This window comes from Herpailurus yagouaroundi, unplaced genomic scaffold, assembly GCF_014898765.1.
Source record: "Herpailurus yagouaroundi ecotype Mexico unplaced genomic scaffold, PumYag 139, whole genome shotgun sequence".
NCBI classification, from domain to species: Eukaryota; Metazoa; Chordata; class Mammalia; order Carnivora; family Felidae; genus Herpailurus; species Herpailurus yagouaroundi.
The window spans coordinates 18,435,788-18,453,972 of NW_024412394.1; the positions used below are offsets into that span (position 1 = coordinate 18,435,788).

Sequence of the window (18,185 nt, forward strand, 5' to 3'; positions counted from 1 at the left end):
TAACCAAAATACAGTGTATACACACGATGAAATATTATCCAGTTTTAAAAAGGAAGGAAATCCTGACACACGCTGCCACATGGATGAACCCAGATGACATTATGGTAAGTGAAATAAGCCAATCACAAAAAGACAAATGCTGTAGGATTCCACTTATATGAGATACTGGAGTAGTCAAACTCATACACCGAGAAAGTAGAAGGGTATTCATCAGGGCCTGGAGGAAGGGGGAATGGGGAGTTGCTGTTTAATGGCTATGGAGTTTCAGTTTTGCAAGATGAAAAGAGTTCTGGATATTGGTCATACAACAACGTGGATGTACTTAACACTACTGAACTGTAGAATTAGAAAGAGTTAAGATGGGAAATTTCATTAGGTATATTTGACCACAGTTAAAACAAAACTTATGAGAAAGAAAGTAATGTATTAAGGGGGAAAGGGAAAAGTGCTACAGAAAACAAGAAGCAGAGCAGAATAAAGGGCTCTAGAGGGCTCAGGAGGGTACAAACGGTATGAAATCAATTGGGGGGTGGGGATGCCTCCTAGAGAAGGAGCGATTTGAACAAGGACTGGAGGAAGTGTTTGTTTCTTGGCTGCTGTTACAGTCAGAGTCTACATCTTCCCAGGCCCACAGGTGGTGTGCAGCAATGCCAAGGCAATGGCCGAGTGGCACAAAGTGTAAAGTTTACGTTGGCAGGCAGCTGACGCAGAAACTGTGGCCGTGGGCATTTCAACTCAATTGGAAAAACAATCCAGGCACTCAGGTGGCACTTGCACAGATTATAATCAGATGTCATCTGAGACTTGAGGTCATGTTACAGTAAAGAGAAATGGTTGTTCTCATACTTGGCCCTTTCTAAAATCAAACTCCATCAGCTAGAGACAGCAATCAAGAGTTTGATTTTTCAGTGCCTCCTAAGTTTGCATGTTGTTGTCTAGCCCATTTCCAATATGAGTTTTAAGCTCCTGCATAGGACTAGGATTTTCAGGGCTTCAGCTGACCTTTGTGTCAACCCATAACTAGGGAGGGTAGCTCAAGAGTACTTATTCAGTTACTGTCTCTCTGGTAGGTCATATGGCATGGAATGGTGAGCTGCTTAGAAAAATCCCGTGACCTGGACATGTTTTATTACTAATTTATAAGGCTGGTATAAACAGGTATCAACTTGCCATCATTAAGCCAATACTTTGTACTCATGAGTAAAATGGAAAGAGGTCTGCAGCATTGGGTTCTTGAACTGATTTTCCCACATCTCATCTGTTAACCTTTTCCATGTCTAAAAAAAGAAAAGAAGTATAATGAGCATGTGTCTCTGCTTTAGAATCAGAAAGAAGTCCCTCATGATGCTCTCATCCCCACGCCACTGAACTTGGAGGGGAAATGAACATCTATGGATGGACAGGCACCTGTCCTGACCAAGGATTCTGAAGCTACACTGGCAGCCATTGAAAACACATACGCTGTCTGTGACTCTCTCCCCAGGCTACAGCTGTGTAGTGATTGGGACTAGTAGGGACTGGCTAGAAGAAGGAGGAATGGATTCCCTCTTAAGTCCTGCCTGCACTGGTGGCAGTGACATTGGTTGACTGATCTGTAACATGCTTATCTGCTCAGTGTTTGATTTCTTTGACATCTAAATATATTTGCTTTCATCTTTATACACAGGCGCTGCCTATGATCATTTAGCCCCAGGAGGTTATGAAGCTCAAGGTATCCCTTGTACCTCCCGCTTCTCCCAACATAGAGTGTTGATGGTAGAGACAGGCTTTTCTTTACCCTCACGGTGAAATGGTAACACATGGGAATGTGGCAGCCATTAGGTGTATACTGCTGTCATGAGATATATATCATTAGATGGCCATAGCAGTGGTTGGCAGCAAAAGAAGGAAAGCTCAGTGGCTTCAGCAGGCATTTCCTGTGAATCCCCTCTGGGCAAATATCTGCACTAGGCTCTAAGTGGGGGTGGAGTGGGTGGAGGGAATTGAATGCCATGTGACACAGTACTTGCCCATTAGAAACTTATGAGCTGCTAGGGTATGAGAAAATTATCCAAACAACTGCAGGACAAAGAGACACACACTGAAAGCTACAGGTGAATGGATGGATGATATTGCTTCGCCTGGGTAATAGGAAGGCATGGAAGAGTCAGCATTTGAGAGGTGCCTTTGGGGATGGATGAAGTTTCCTGATGTAGAGATAGGGAGGAGTCCGTTCCAGGTAAAGGGAACAGCCTGGACAAAGACCTGAAGAGGAATCCACTTCAGAGGGATATACCAAAGAAGACGTGTACGAACTACACTGCAGCCTCATCTGTCATAGCAAATAAATGGAAACCACCTGCAGGTCCATCCACAGGAGGATGGACAAAGAATTGTAATTTGGAAAATACTCATCAGAGAAAATGAATCAACTAGAGAATCATGTCACAATTAATGTGGAACGACACAAAACATAATAAAGAAGGAAGACTGCAGGAGGTTAGATACAAAATTTATATTAAGGTTAAAAATAATGTACAAAACTATACATTGTTTATGTATATTTAATTTCATGATTTTTTATTATATTATTGCATGTAGTTATATAATTTTATAGTGTCAGTATAAATTGTATAGTTTCACCTGGAAACATTAGTGGGAATGAAAACCACCAAATTCAGTGTATAGTGACTGCTACTGGGAGGGAAAGATGGAATGGGTGGACACAGGAGGCTTAGTATGTGTTTTAGAGACACGTATACATATACATATGCATACATACATACACATAAACACTCATGCATACACACATAAATATACACATATTTTAAAATCTGAAGTACATATGACATGTTGAATTGACAAACAGTTGTTTGTTGTATTATCCTCCAAACTAGTCTGTATACTTGAAGTATTTCCTAATTTCAAAATGAAAGAACAAGTCGCAAGGCATGCTTAAGAATAGCAAATGGTGTAGGTCAGTGTTTTTCAAACCTAACATGACCCTTGGTAAGAAATATATTTTATTTTAGGAACTGGGAGTTGCATGACAGTACTTATCCTTAATATGTGGGGCGCGCCCTGACGTGTTCTGTTCTATTTACTCTATTTTGTTCTGCATGAAATGGAGCAGTGGGTGATGTTTGAAGATGCAGATTAAGGTTAGGGCACAGAAGGCGTTGACTGCCAGCCTCAGGAATGTGAGCTTTTGTTGGCAGAGAGGAGAAGGCCACTAGTGGCTTTGTGGCATATCATCATCAGAGCTGAACTTTAGTCAAGTCAAGTGAAACGAGGATACAGTTTGTAGAATGCAAGCTCAGTTGGGGAGTTATCACCATCGTACAGCTGGGACAGTATATGAGCTTATGGGGGAATGAAAAGAAGGAACGAGCAACTTAAAAAGGAAAAAGTGGTTTGATGACTGATTTGAGGGAAGGGGGAGGAAAGGAGACATCCCAGTTGGATTTCAAGGCTAGCTGATTGGGAGATCGGTCAGACCAATCACAAAACTAGCTAGATCGGGAGTTTATTTTTAAACACACAACCCAGATGGATGTTGTGAAGTCTTGGTTGAGGTTAAAAGGCATGGATTCATAATGGTCTCATGTTTCATGAGTTTCTCCAGCAGTACATAGTACCTGGTGAGAAAAGAGAGAAATTGGGTGTAATCAAGGTGGGGCTAGGCAGGCCGACCCAGTGCAAGAGTTCAGGGTGAGGAGGGCTGGCAGCCAGGGTAGAAATGAAATGGCTGGCAGTGGGGCCAACTGGCTGGTCTAAGGGAGGAAAAAGGTTGGGGGACCAGAGGTCAGGAGGAGCCTAGTGTGTTAGAGGGTGGAAGTGAGGATGTTGTGACCAGGAAGGAGGAACTTCAAAATCTGAAATCTTGGAGCTAAAGCAGTCCTGACTGATAAAAAATCATGACCTTGGTAGAACTTGCAGGCCAGGCAGGTGGGTAGTTGTCATATAATGAAGAGGAAAGCTGGAGCTATGTGAGATAGTTTATAGTTACTGGTCTGAACTTTTCAAATAGAAGCTCCTGTATGGAATGACTAATGATTTTCAACCAGACCAGCTATTGATTATGAATTACTACTACAAATTGTAGAAAAGGTCACACTGAGAAGTGGAGAGGGGTCTTCAGAGGTCCCCTTCAGAGAGCTCTCGCCAAATGTCCCAGGAGAGGAGGCTCTGGCTAACACACCTAGGATGTTACAGGGAGCCAGGATTTCTGGTCATCAGCAGGTCAGAGGCACACAGGTACCAACTTCTCATCCAGCTCTTCTTTTTCCATTTACGTTTGAGGGACTTTCTTTATCCAAAACACAGGTGGCTGGCTCTTGGGACACAGAAGTCAGAAGTGGTGGGGTCTGTCCATACCTTAAGGGCTAATTTGGTTTAAGGCTTTGAATAGATCATTTAAATAACTGATCTGTGCCTCAGGTATTCTCACAATCAAGTAACAGAAACTAAAAAAAAAATTTTTTTAATGTCTTGAATAATGTCCTCATGCAATTCAGTGAATTTCACAATTTAGTGTAAAGGAAGACATGTATACAGTCAGTTACAACATAATGCTAAGGCGGGTATGACAGGATGTGATTAAGTCTGCTTGAGGCTGTTGCTAAATTGCACAGAAGAGGCTATATCTGAGCCTGAATGTGAGAGAGAAGCAGACTTTGCTAGGCATAGACGGGTACAGCTAACACTGGGAAAGTGTGTAGCTTGTTCAGGGAACCAGGATGGACAGTCTGTTCTGTCTTCTTCTCTGCAACAAGAATAAAAAAGTAGGTCTCCCAATCTGCCAACTCCTGCTCCAATGTTATTTTACTTTATCTTTTTTCTGCCTGGTGTCTCTATTTCCTGCATCTTTGCTTAGGCATTCTTGGGCACAAAAGTGCTAATGGTAAGAGGAGATAGACCAAAAGTGAGCTGGTGACTGGAAATCAGTTAACAGTTTAAACACTGTTATGGATACCTACCACGTAGATGAACCACACACAGATAAACACATCCAACTCAAATGTTGTTTCCTTTTGAAAAATGCTCACATTTTCATTATCGAAGATCTCACTGGTTTTACCTTTAGAAGCAAATGGCCAGAGGGGAATCTTATTTCACTTTGTCCTTGAACAATTATCTATTGATGCATTCTGGGGCACCTTTAACTCTGATAGTTGCTGATAGGAGAGATAAAGGATGAGTAAGTCAGTGTTCCTGTCTCAAGAAGCTTGCAACCCAATCCACAGGAGAGACAAGCCTTTCTACACACACAGTGATATGGTGCTCGAGTCTGGGTGTTCTGCTTACCAAATGTGTGGAATAGGTAGGTAAGTGTTCAGGGAGAAAAGAAATCAAGGTGGCCTGGAGAAGGCTTCATGACCAATGTGGAATTGAATTAAGGGCTTGAGGATATCTGAAGAGAAACTGAGAATGAAGTGGTTTGCTTGATTCTTGGGAGCAAATAAAAAGTCCAGGTCTTGGGACTACCAGGAGAGTGTACTGCATTAGCTGCAAAAGGGTTAACTTTTCATTGCTAGGGAAACTGCATACCTTACATGGGCTCCAACCTGGGCTTAATTTGTTATCAGATTCTTCTGCTATGGAAAGTACATTTCCCAGATTGATTTCCTGCCAGTGGAATCTGCAGCTCTCTTCAGGGTTCACCTGGGTTGGCCCCAGTCCCAGCAGGACTGCAGGTGGGCGATGAAGCTTCTTGCAGGCAAGAGGCTGGACCAAGCTAGAGGCTGTGTTACTGTGCCAGACTATACCTAATGAAGCCTGTAGTTACACTCTTACGGAAAGTCTCGGGGGACTCCTGTCCCTAGGCATTAATTAGCAGGCATTTCAGACAGCACAGCTTACCTTTACCCAAACAAGAAGTCTCTGAAGAAAAGCAATCATCATGCCCAGCTAACCTGTTGATTGACTTTGGACTGCTCAATGTGTTCTAAACTGTTCCCAGCGCCTCTAAATCCTGCCAGTGGAATTATATGCAGATACTATTTATTGCCTGTGGAAGGTACATTCTGTGTCTGTAATGATGCATTTTGAAAACAGTACCTGTTCAAGTGAGACTACCTGAGATGTGGGAAGCATATGAAGTAACAATAAAGAAAATGCAGGAATCCCAGCCTGAGGGTTCCAGCTGGAGAAAGAAAGGCACTCAGAGGAAATACCCTCTGCTCATCCTTTCCCAGAGCACCACAGCAAACTAAGGTCATCTTTTCTTTCTCCTATCAATATTATGGGGATCCACAGAGGAAGAGATTCAGAATTGGAAAGGTCACTGAGCCTAGAAGGTGACATGTGTTTCTGGTGTATCTGTGGCACACAGGAGCATCTCACTCTTTTTATAGGCAGGGTTCAGCCATGCCAGAAGCCCAGGTGGTCAGGGATTGACTGGATTATTAAGGCCATTTGGGTTTGTGTGCTGTGAGAAGAGTCTTTTGACAATATTGCATATACTGACTTTCCCAATCTAAGAGAACAGGATTGTTGCCTTAATGGCAGATGTTACATATTTTTTTCCCCTTCACAACTCCCATGACCATTGGCTTACATTATGGCAAGTATAGATAGGTTGCTTCTAATAATAATTAGTATGATATGCTAACTAGTTGAGCTCAAAATCCATAGAATAATGCAAATAAGTATGTATTTCTTCGTAATGCTGGGGTGGCCTTTTTTGGTGGGGGGAGTTGAGGGAGAGTGTCTTAAAATCCATTGTACTCATTAATCATGTTTTACCAAGTTTTACATATTTATGTCAAATATTCCTATTTGTAGAGTAACAATAACCATTTTTCAGTTACAAAAGTAGTAAATGTTTATTTTTAAAAAGTATTGTAATGATAGTATCTACCCTAGAAAAAAATAAATTCCCCACAATCCCACCATGTAACAATGTCTGTATTAATGTTTTGATTATTCACGATCCCATGCTTATTCTGTGCCACATGCATATGTTTAAAAAAATGGGACACATTCATTTAATTTGCTTCTCCCTTGTAACAATGTCTTCTGTTCATTTTAACATTCAGCAAATCCCTGTTGAGCATTCATAATGTACTAGTCAGACCCTATCTAAGTGTAGGGGAGACTACAGTGAAAACACAAACAAAACACACATATCTTTCTATAGCAATATATGTAAATATCTACATAATTATTTTAATAGGTGCATAGTATTCTATTGTATAGATTTATCATAATTTATGAAATCAGATCTCCCATTTTTGGATATTGAGATGTTATTTATATGTTAGGTTTTCTTAAATATGGAGAAAATATGCATTGACCATTGGTGAATCTGACTTCATGTCCAAATTATCTCTGCTAAATAGCAGGATTCTTCTGGTAGTCCCACTCTTTAAAATATGACTTTATAAACACTGATACGATATTTGTCAGATGTGGCTACAGAGATCAATGTGAGGGGCTCTTGGATGGCTCAGTCGGTTGAGCATCCAACTCTTGGTTTCAGATCGGGTCATATTCTCACGGTTGTGGGATCAAGACCCAAAGGAGGCTCTGCCCTGATGGTGCCAAGCCTGCTTGGGATTCTCTCTCCCTCTGCCCCTCTCCAATACATGTGTGTGTGTGTGCGCGCGCACGTGCGTGCACGTGCATACTCTCCCTCTCTCAAAATAAATAAACTTAAAAAAAAACAACAACAAAAAACAAAGATCAATATAGGCCTAGCAGCCTCTCACTTGATGAATGACTGGAGATCCTGAGGTTGTTTGAGGCTGTTTGAAACTTCGTGTCTGTCTCTGTTGGGCCAAAGGCTGCTCAGAGAAGGTTCCAGTCCTTGTTAATTGACCCCAAGTTGGCGTTTTGGCTGTTGTTTCTTCCCAGCCATTTATAGTTATGCAGTGATGTGTGATGCTTGGCTTCTATGGACTCTGGAAGCATTTCTTCTGCTCTCTTTGATGGAAATCGCTGCTCTTTTGTTCTCTGTCCAACAACCAGCAGGCCACCTTCCTGCCATCTGTGTGAGCCACCCCCCAACAGTGACATGAGGTGATGTCACAGGATCTGTTCTTTGGTGATTTCAGCACACTGCTTGATCTTTTATACAAAGCAAAACACAGCCCAGATGAATTGCAGAATTTTACAGCTTGTAGAGATTATAACTCCATTTTATGGACAAGGACACCAAGTATAGAGAGGTTGAGTGACTTGCCTAAGGTCCCATAAGCTGGAACTAGAAATCGGGATTTTAAATTCCTCATCTGGTGCTTTTCCAGGGAATCAGCTATTCTAAGCTTGTGGTCCATTAAACTAGGGTCCTTGTAACAGACCAGGGAATATCACTGCTTTGGAGCACTTCTATTTGGCCTCCAGATAAAATGTCATCAGTAGCAAACTATGTCCATTTGCCAAATATGGAACTTTTCATTTAATTCTCTAATTTGCTAATCATGGAAAAGACCTTTTAGGTAGCATGCTACAGATGTAGCAGAATTCAGTGACTGGTCTCAATGTTAGTATGCTTTCCCCCAACAGGCTGATAAATGACTTCAGTCGTTAGGTTTGTGATTGGAATGTCTCACCACACCAGTTCTGCAAAGCCAGTCATAACAAATGACATGTCTCTAAGATGAAAGAAACCCATTGGGTTTAGGATCACTTTTATCTGGGTTACAGACCCACTTGGATCATCTGATCGATTTCAGTAAGATTTTATGGAAATCACATTTTCTTCTCTTGGACAGTATTGGAATATGATTTACAAATACACTCAATGGCAAATAACTGAGTTTTTTGATACTGATTGCTTTTGTAAGGCCAGCTACAAATTATCTTTGTTAACGGAGCAAAGCAGTTTTACAGCAGCATATCTGAAGTTGCATATCATCATATTTGGGTTTGGTTTTAGAACACAGTTTTTGAGGGCATAGTGGTTAAGAGCCTAGGGCCAACTGCTTCGGGTTACCTGCTGGCTCTGGGACTTATTGTGTAGCCTTGAGCAAGTTGCTTAACCTCTCTGTGTTTCTGTTTCATCAGCTGTAAAATGGATATGATGACAATAATAATACTAATGCCAGATAGCTGTTAGGAAGTTTAAATGAGCTAATATTTGCAAAGTACCTAGAACACTGTTGGGCATGTGATAAACACCATGTGTTTGTTATTTTCATTGTTGTTGTTATTATATTATGACATTTTCACTCCATTCAGTCATTTATTCAACAACAACTAATAGGAACATCTCCTATGTGCTAGGCACAGTGGGAGGTGATAAAAGATTCTCAAGCCCTCAAAGGACCTTATAGTTTAGTGGACAGAGAATATATAAGCACACCTCAAAGACATTGCAGGTTCAGTTCCACACCACCAAAGTAAAGCAAGTATTATAATAAAGCGAGCCAAATGAATTTTTTGGTTACCTAGTGTATATAAAAGTTATGTTTATACTATACTATAGTCTATGAAGCATATAATAGCATTACGTCTTTTAAAAACAATGTATATACCTTAATTTAAAAATACTTTATTGCTAAAAAATGCTAACCATCATCTGAGCTTTCACTGAGTTATAATATTTTTGCTGTAAGGGGTCTTGCCTCAATGTTGATGGCTGCTGGCTGGTGAGGGTGGTAGTTGCTGAAGTTGGGGTGCCTGTGGCAATTTCTTAAAATAAGACAGTGAAGTTTGCTTCATCAGTGGACTCTTTCTTTATGAACAATTTCTCTGTAGCATGTGATACTGTTTGATAGTATTTTCCCACAGTAGAACTTCTTTCAAAATTGGGATTCCATCCTCCTCTCAAACACCACCACTGCTTTATCAACTAAGTTTATATAATATTCTAAATCCTTTATTGTCATTTCAACAGTCTTCCCAGCATCTTCACCAGGAGTAGATTCCATCTCAAGAAACGACTTTCAGTGCTCATCCATCCATAAGAAGCAGCAGCTCTTCATCCACTCGAGTTTCATCACGAGCTTGCAGCAATTCGGGCACATCCTCAGGCTCCACTTCTAGTCCTAATTCTCTTGCTGTTTCCACCACTTCTGCACTTACTTCCTCCATGGAAGTATTGAACCCCTCAATGTCCTCCCTGAGGGTTGGAATCCACTTCTTCCAAACTTCTGTTAATGTTGGTATTTTGACCTCTGCCCATGAATGTGCTCAGTGACGTCTAGAGTCATGAATTCTTTCCAGGAGGTTTTCAGTTTACTTTGCCCAGAGCCATCAGAGGAATCATTGCCTATGGCAGCTATAGCCTTATGAAATGTGAATTGAATAACATTTGACTTAATTTATATTATAAATTTTATAATTTAATTTATAAACTATAGAACTTAATTATGAATTAAATAATAAGACTTGAGAGTTGAAATTACTCCTTGATCCATGGCTGCAGAATGGATGTTGTATTAGCAGACATGAAAACAACATTAACTTGTACATCTCCATCAGAGCTCTTGGGTGATGGTACTTTGTCAATAAACAGCAATATTTTGAAAGGAATCTTTTTTTTTTTTGAGAGTAGTTCTCAACAGTGGGCTTAAAATAGTCAGTAAACTATATTATAAACATGTGCTATCATCCAGGCTTTGTTATTGCATTTGTAGAGCACAGGGCAAGTAGATTGAGCATAATTCTTAAGGGCATTAGGATTTTTGGAGTGGTCAGTGAGCACTGGCCTCAACTTAAAATTACCAGCTGCATTACTCCGCAGTAGGAGAGTCAGCCTGTCCTTGGAAGCTTTGAAGCCAGGCAGTGACTTCTCTGTAGCTGTGAACATCCTAGATGGCATTTCCTTCCAATAGAAGGCTGTTTCATCTATACTGAAAATTTGTTATTTAGTGTAGCCACCTTCATGAATTCTCTTAGCTCGATCTTCTGGGTAACTTGCTGCAGCTTCTACATCACTTCCTGCTTCACCTTGTGCCTGTTATGGAGATGCCTTCTTTCCTGAAACCTCATGAATCAACCTCAGCTGGCTTCAAACTTTTCTTCTTCAGCTTCCTCACTTCTCTCTGCCTTCACAAAATTGAAGAGAGTTAGGACCTTGCTCTGGATTAGGCTTTGGCTTATGGGAACATTGTGGCTGGTTTAATCTTCCAGCCAGGCTGCTAAAATTTTCTTCAGCTCAGCAATAAGGCTGTTTCACTTTCTAATAATGCGTGTGTTCACTGAAGTAGGACTTTTGATTTCCTTCAAGAACTTCCCCTTTACATTCACAACTTGGGCCTATCTTGGCTTTCAACATGTCTTCCTCACTAAGCTTAATCGTTTCTAGCTTTTGATTTAAAGTGAGAGAGGTGTAATGCCTCCTTTCACTTGAATACTACTGAGACGCCATTGTAGTGTTGTTAATTGGCCTTATTTCAGTATTGTTGTGTCTCAGGGAATAGAGAGGCCCGAGGAAGGGAAGAGAGACCAGGGATTGGCTGGTCAGTGGAGCAATCAACAAACACAATGATTAAGTCTGCATTGTTAAATGGGCACAGTTCATGGTACTCCCAAACAATTACAATAGTAACAACAAAGATCACTGATCACATATCAGCATAACAAACATGATAATGAAAAAAAAAACTTGAAATATTACAAGAATTAACAAAATGGGATAGAGACATGAAGAGAACAAATGCTGTTGGAAAGATGGCTCTGATAGACTTACTGTATGCAGTATTGCCACAAACTTTCAGTCTATAAAAAATGCAGTAACTGGGGGCACCTGGCTGGCTCAGTCAGTAGAGCATGTAACTCTTGATCTTGGGGTCATGAGTTCAAGCCCCATGTTGGGCATAGAGCATATTTTAAAAAAATGCAGGGATGCCCGATTGGTTGGGTTGGTGGAGCATAAGACTCTTGATCTTGGGGTTGTAATTTGAGCCCCCAAGTTGGGTGTAGGGATTACTTAAAAATAAAATCTTAAAAAAATGCAATATCTGCAAAGCACAATAAAGCAAAGCACAACAAAACAAGGTATGCTTGTAATGTAAACCAGGACACTGTATTTATACAGAAAGGGGAGGCTTATAATGGAGGATAGTGCAGGGGTAACAGAGGCAAAAGAGCACCTGAAGGGAAGGCTTCACAGGGGAAATTTGAACTTGGCCGTAGGCATCAGTGCTCTGGGCACTCCATGCCTTTGTGCTTGTGTACAAAGACCTGAAAGGATGGCAGAATTACTGGAACACAAAGTAAAAGTGGCAGGGTCAGGGGACAGTTGGAACTAGTCATGGAGATACACAGGTAGGGACCAGAGGGAAGGCCTTCTATATCCCAAAGAGGTGCCTGTGGGAGATAATGAGGACCCAAAGTAGGACAATGGCCATGCCACTTCTAAGCCCCCCCAGAGAGGGAACCCAGCAGGTGGAAGAGGTTACAAGAAGCAGTGAGGGCAGTGGGCATACCTGGTATAAGTGGTTAAATCTGTTACTAGGAGACTGGAGACAGGTCCAGGCGCTGCACTACTCATCCACACGGCTTCTATCTGAAAGTTAAATAGTTATTTATGGACACTTTATTTATTTATGTTAAATGGTTATTTATGGACATTGTTTGCACTATGTTTCCAGAGGACCGCAACACAGAAACAGGTCATTTCATTGTTTTATTTAAAGTTACTGAGGGGTTGGGGTGCCTGGGTGGCGCAAGTCGGTTAAGCGTCCGACTTCAGCCAGGTCACGATCTCGCGGTCCGTGAGTTCGAGCCCCGCATCGGGCTCTGGGCTGATGGCTCAGAGCCTGGACCCTGTTTCCGATTCTGTGTCTCCCTCTGTCTCTGCCCCTCCCCCGTTCATGCTCTGTCTCTCTCTGTCCCAAAAAAATAAATAAACGTTAAAAAAAATTTTTTTTTTTTTTTAAATAAAGTTACTGAGGGGTGCCTGGGTGGCTCAGTTGGTTGAGCGTCTGATTCTTAGTTTTGACTCAGGTCATGATCTCATGGTTTGTGGGATCAAGGCCTGAGTTGGACCCTGTGCTAACAGCACATATCCTGCTTGGGATTCTGTTCCTACCTCGCTCTCTCTCTCTCCTCAAAATAAATAAATAAACTTAAAACAACAATAACAACAACAACAACTGTAAAACATCTTTCCTTTAAAAAAATTTAAGTTACTAAAAAAAAAAATTAAAATAAAAAAAATTAAATTACTGAAAAGGAAATGCATTCTGGGTAGTTTTCATTCATCAAAACTAGGTAAACAAAACCAAACCTTAAAAATGCATACTTTGAGGGGCACCTGTGTGGCTCAGTCAGTTAAGCGTCTGACTTCTACTCTGGTCACTATCTCAAGGTTCATGGGTTTGAGCCCCTCATTGGGCTCTGTGCTGATGGCTCAGAGCCTGGAGCCTGTGCAGATTCTGTGTCTCCCTCTCTCTCTCTGTCCTTCCTTTGCTCACATTGTGTGTTTGTCTCTCTCTCAAAAAAAAATAAACATTTAAAAAAATGCGGGGCGCCTGGGTGGCGCAGTCGGTTGAGCGTCCGACTTCAGCCAGGTCAGGATCTCGCGGTCCGTGAGTTCGAGCCCTGTGTCAGGCTCTGGGCTGATGGCTCAGAGCCTGGAGCCTGTTTCCGATTCTGTGTCTCCCTCTCTCTCTGCCCCTCCCCTGTTCATACTCTGTCTCTCTCTGTCCCAAAAATAAATAAACATTGAAAAAAAAATTTAAAATAAATAAATAAATAAATGCATACTTTGTGATTTTTTTTTAAAAGAAAATGTAAATATACAATTCTTGACTAAAATGTCAACTTATTGCTATGAACATAGCAACATATTGCTAGAAAATTCTATTCTGCCTTATAGTAATTATCTTTAATTTTTCTAAACAGTTTAAAGGAGCACCTGAAATACATAACCTACATAAACCAAAATGTAATGTAATATTTTTAACACTTTCTTATATAAACATTACCTGAATTCATGGCACAGATACCATACTCTTATTATTAAAATAGAGTTAAATAACAGTTCATATTAAAATAGAACTTTAAATTCCAATTCTATTATAACCTGAGTCTAATTAAAACTCTTTATAAAGCAGTTGGGGAAGGTGTTATAAGGATTCCCAGAAATGAACCAAAAACTTTAAATGCCTTTTCAGTTTTCAAAGACTGCATTAACATCTGATATAAGGCAAAATAAAAATTATATATTACCAAGTTATAATCCTTTTGTGAGTTCTTTAAATATTACTAGTACTTTAATGTGCATGTTTTGTCTCTTCAAAGCACTATTCAACTACTGCCCATTTTATTATTATTTATCCTCTTTTTATCCTGAAAAATGGAAAGACAGGAAATTACCTCCCACCTACCTTTTTTTAATGGAGAAAGTTACACTGAATAGTTTAATGTCATAGGCATTACCACACAGCTAATTGAGTAGAGCAAATATGGAACAGCCAGATCCTCTGAATCCCAAACCATTATTTCTTTTTTCCCTTGACCTTGCTGAACAGAAGGAAATTGGTGCCATATGTCTGGGCCTAAAGAGCTATTCATTCAGTAAATAATGATTAGGTGTATAATTTTATATGCTGAGTACCATTTTAGACATGGGAACTTGCACACTAACAGAGCTGGCCACAAATAGGGGCGTGAGCAGAGTAAACCAATGATAAGTACTCCAGGACAGAAGTGTGCTGGGAAGAGCCCTAAAACCCAGTCTGAGGGGTAGGAGAGGCTTCCTGGTGGAGCTGGCTCCTGGGCAGAATGTTGATGAGCTGGGTTGCTGGACTGACTGGAGGCTTGTCATCATGTGTGGAAATAAAGAGTGTGGCACTTTTGAAAAACTCCCAGTATTGTGATCCAGGCCATTAAAGTGGCCTGGAGGTGTGGATTGAGAGGAAAGTGGTCAACAGAAGTAGGACTGGTAAGGGCTTAAAGTCTGTGTTGTAAACAAGCAATGGTGAGCTACTGGGGGCCATGGGGAGGGGAGTGGTATTCAGATTTCCGTTTTTAAACTATCACCCTGAAGTGGTTCAGAGAAGAGAGGGTGTGGCGGACAGGAGGCAGGGGAACCATCACTTAAAGAAGGTCAGTTATGACACTGCTGTTTTTATCCCCTGCATCAGTTCATTTTGAAGCCTTGAGTGGAGAGCAGTAGAAATGGAAAGAATGCATGGATTCCAGAAATGGTGAGATAAAACCAACAGGCCTAGATGACTGATTAGATGTAGGGGAAGGGTCAAGTCTGGGTTGAAGGACAAGTTGGAAGATGTTGAGTTTGAAGTGCCCATGGGATAGTCAGTTGGACAAATCCAGAGCCACTGGATATTTGAATCCAAATTTCAGGAAAGATCTGGCTACAGGTATATGTGTGGGAATCATCTGGTACAGGTGCTAGCTAAAGCCAAGGGTGTGGGAGAAGTACCCGCACCAGAGGGACCGTGGAGGTAGAAAAGGGGCAGATGGCAGACACCTGGAAACACCAGAGTTGACAGGGGCGGTGGGAGAAGAAAACAGGCAAGACCAGAGAGGGTAGCATCACTAAGGCTGAGAGAGGGCCATTGGTCAGCAGCATGAATCCCCACAGCTCAGGTGAGATGAGGATCAAACAGGCTTAAAGCTTCAAGGATGAGACATGAACTCCCATCTTCTTTCTGCAACATCAAATCTAAACTCCTTTCAGTAATGCTGTGGCACCTACCCCACTCGCTTCTTGATTACTCCCCAACAGCCCCTCTGTTTATGGGCCCACAAAGAAGCCACAGCATTCCCTTCCTGGGAATTCCCTTTTGCCCCCTTCCTGAAATGCCCTGCTCCTCACCCCTTTACTTGTCTAAGTCCCGGTGTGCCCCGAGTGAGCTCCGCTCTGGAGACCTGTTTGTATTTCAGTCTACTTAATAATTATATGCAGTCCAGTGATGTTGGCTATAGATTCATGAAGTTTGAATCTTCTTTTAGGCTGCTTGGGGAAAGGGGTCTTATTTTATTCTTCCTTTGTGGCCTTTGTAGTCTGCAGTATTGTTGAGCAGGTGATCCACAGAGCTCCTCCGGAGCTCTGCACATGATCAAAATATGACTTGAGTTTAGCCAGTTTATGAGGATTCTTCAGGAAGATTCCATTTCAGCTGTTTCAGCAGAGGAGCTGGAGCATACCCTGTGCAGAAGAGATCATTCTAAGGTAGCATCTTGGTCAGCTGATGGCCATATCAGCTCAGGGAGAAGTCATGGGGACGAGGCCAGGAATGAGGGAGGCACCCTTAGTCTGAGCTTTAGTCAGAGCTGGGACTGGAAAGGCTGGAGGTATGTGCCTGCACCAGTATCATGATGCCAACAGGTGATTTCCTCCAAGAAAGATTCTCAAACTTTCTAGTTGGCCCTTTGAAGACTATTTCTGGAAGTACTGCACACTCTGGAACAGTGAAAGTAAATCCTGTCTATGGGGGACTCCACTTGACAGGGCTTCTGAAGTTAATGCTGATTTTAAAAATTATACTTTGTTACCATTGCTGTGGCTGCTCTCTGGTGAAGGGAGAATTTTATGGCAGGGGAAGGGGCTGTTGCTAAGCAAAGGACAAAGAAATAATCTGCTCTCTTTCTGACTGTTAGTTTAGAATTTTTCATTTTTCACTTCCAAAGTGTAAAAATTTAGATCTTCACCCACACATAGATGACCTAGATCTTTGCAGCACCCTCATTACTGATAGATAAGACATCATATCTTGAGTCGGAGACCATTGTGGTAGTGTCCCTGCAACTATACTCTGTGGGTGTTGGGCTCTCTCCATGGGTGTTGGGCTACACACTCCAGAGGATGGGGTTATAAAGGAGACCCTGAGGCTGGTGTGGCAGCACTTTAAAGATCCTTGGAGGGGCACCTGGGTGGCTCAGTCGGTTAAGCATCCAACTTCGGCTCAGGTCATGATCTCACAGTTCGTGAGTTTGAGCCCCCCATAGGGCTGTGTGCTGACAGCTCAGAGCCTGGAGCCTGCGTCAGATTCTGTCTCCCTCTCTGTCTTCCCCTCACCCACTTGCTCTCTCTCTCTCTCTCTCTCTCTCTCTCTCAAAAATAAACATTAAAAATAATTAAAGATCCTTGGAAAAGCAGCTCACATTTGCAAGGGAAATAATGATTCTGCCATTTTTTCCCCCTGTGCATCCTTTCCTTTGAAGTTAAAACCGTTAGGTCTTGTACTTCTTAGTTCTAAAACCTCTCCTAGTTTATTTTCTGTAAGAGAGAACTAGAAATAATTTTCTGAAAAGAACTCAACATAAAGCCATGAAGTTAGGTTAGTGGTATGAGGACTGGAGGAACACTTGGGGTCAGAGCTCTGCAGACAGGGTTTTGTAGAAACTGACAATAAAGCAGTATCATGATCTGTCAGATCATGTCCTCAGAATGGACAGATGCCAGTTGGTTCCCATGTCTAAACTGTGTTGAGTTCCAACCATTAGACAATCAAAACCTGAGTTTTCAGTCTTTAGAAATTCACTTGCTTTGTTTGGTTTATAAGAACCTATTGTCCCAGACATCCTATTTTGAGGAGACAATGATGGGCAGAAATTGTACAGACATGTGTTATTTAACTTCAGATGTGGAATTGTCTCCAATTGGTTTGGGTGCCCAGGGATGATGGAAACACCCTTGATCTTAGCAATGCTAAGGTGGAGCAATTCTACAGCTCATATCCCCAATGACTCACCTTTACTTTTCCCAACCACAAAATCAGACCAATATTTCTGATTTTTCTCTCTACTTCACAAGAGATGGAAGAAGCCTGTATCTAAAGAATAGAGCTCTTTAATTCCCCAGAGCTTCAACAAAGCCCAGCTCCCCCAGGCCACATACTTCTCAGCCAATAGCTACCAGACAACTTGAAACATTGCCCCATGTCCTAGGCCCAGCCATGCAGTGCGTCCACTTGATCCTAGGGCTGGCATACTCCATCTGTTCCCACCATTCCCTGTCCCTCTCCTTTACCCCTGCTGTGTTGTCACCAACTGCCACTGGAGTTTAGTTGGAGGAGTCTTAACTCAGGCTCTCGGATCCTCCTGCTGGCTGACAGCAGAAGCACTGCTTAGCTTTTTCTTTGTTTTCTTTTTCTTTCTTTCTTTTTCTTTTCTTTTTAATTTTTTTTAACATTTATTTATTTTTGAGACAGAGAGAGACCGAGCATGAACGGGGGAGGGTCAGAGAGAGAGAGAGAGGGAGACACAGAATCTGAAACAGGCTCCAGGCTCTGAGCGGTCAGCACAGAGCCCAACGCGGGGCTCGAACTCACAGACCATGAGAT

General features: G+C 41.7%; 1 protein-coding gene and 1 long non-coding RNA gene across 3 annotated transcripts in view; one reads left to right on the top strand and one right to left on the bottom strand.

Moving 5' to 3' along the window:
- Positions 1 to 18,185, top strand: part of PAQR8 (progestin and adipoQ receptor family member 8) — a 119,665-nt gene that overhangs the window by 95,644 nt on the left and 5,836 nt on the right. The gene's annotated exons all lie outside the window — the stretch shown is intronic.
- Positions 11,411 to 12,568, bottom strand: LOC121029576 (uncharacterized). Its single transcript, XR_005789777.1, has 2 exons — positions 12,357 to 12,568; positions 11,411 to 12,237 (listed from the first exon to the last, which is right to left on the bottom strand). It is a non-coding gene; the product is annotated as an uncharacterized LOC121029576 (long non-coding RNA).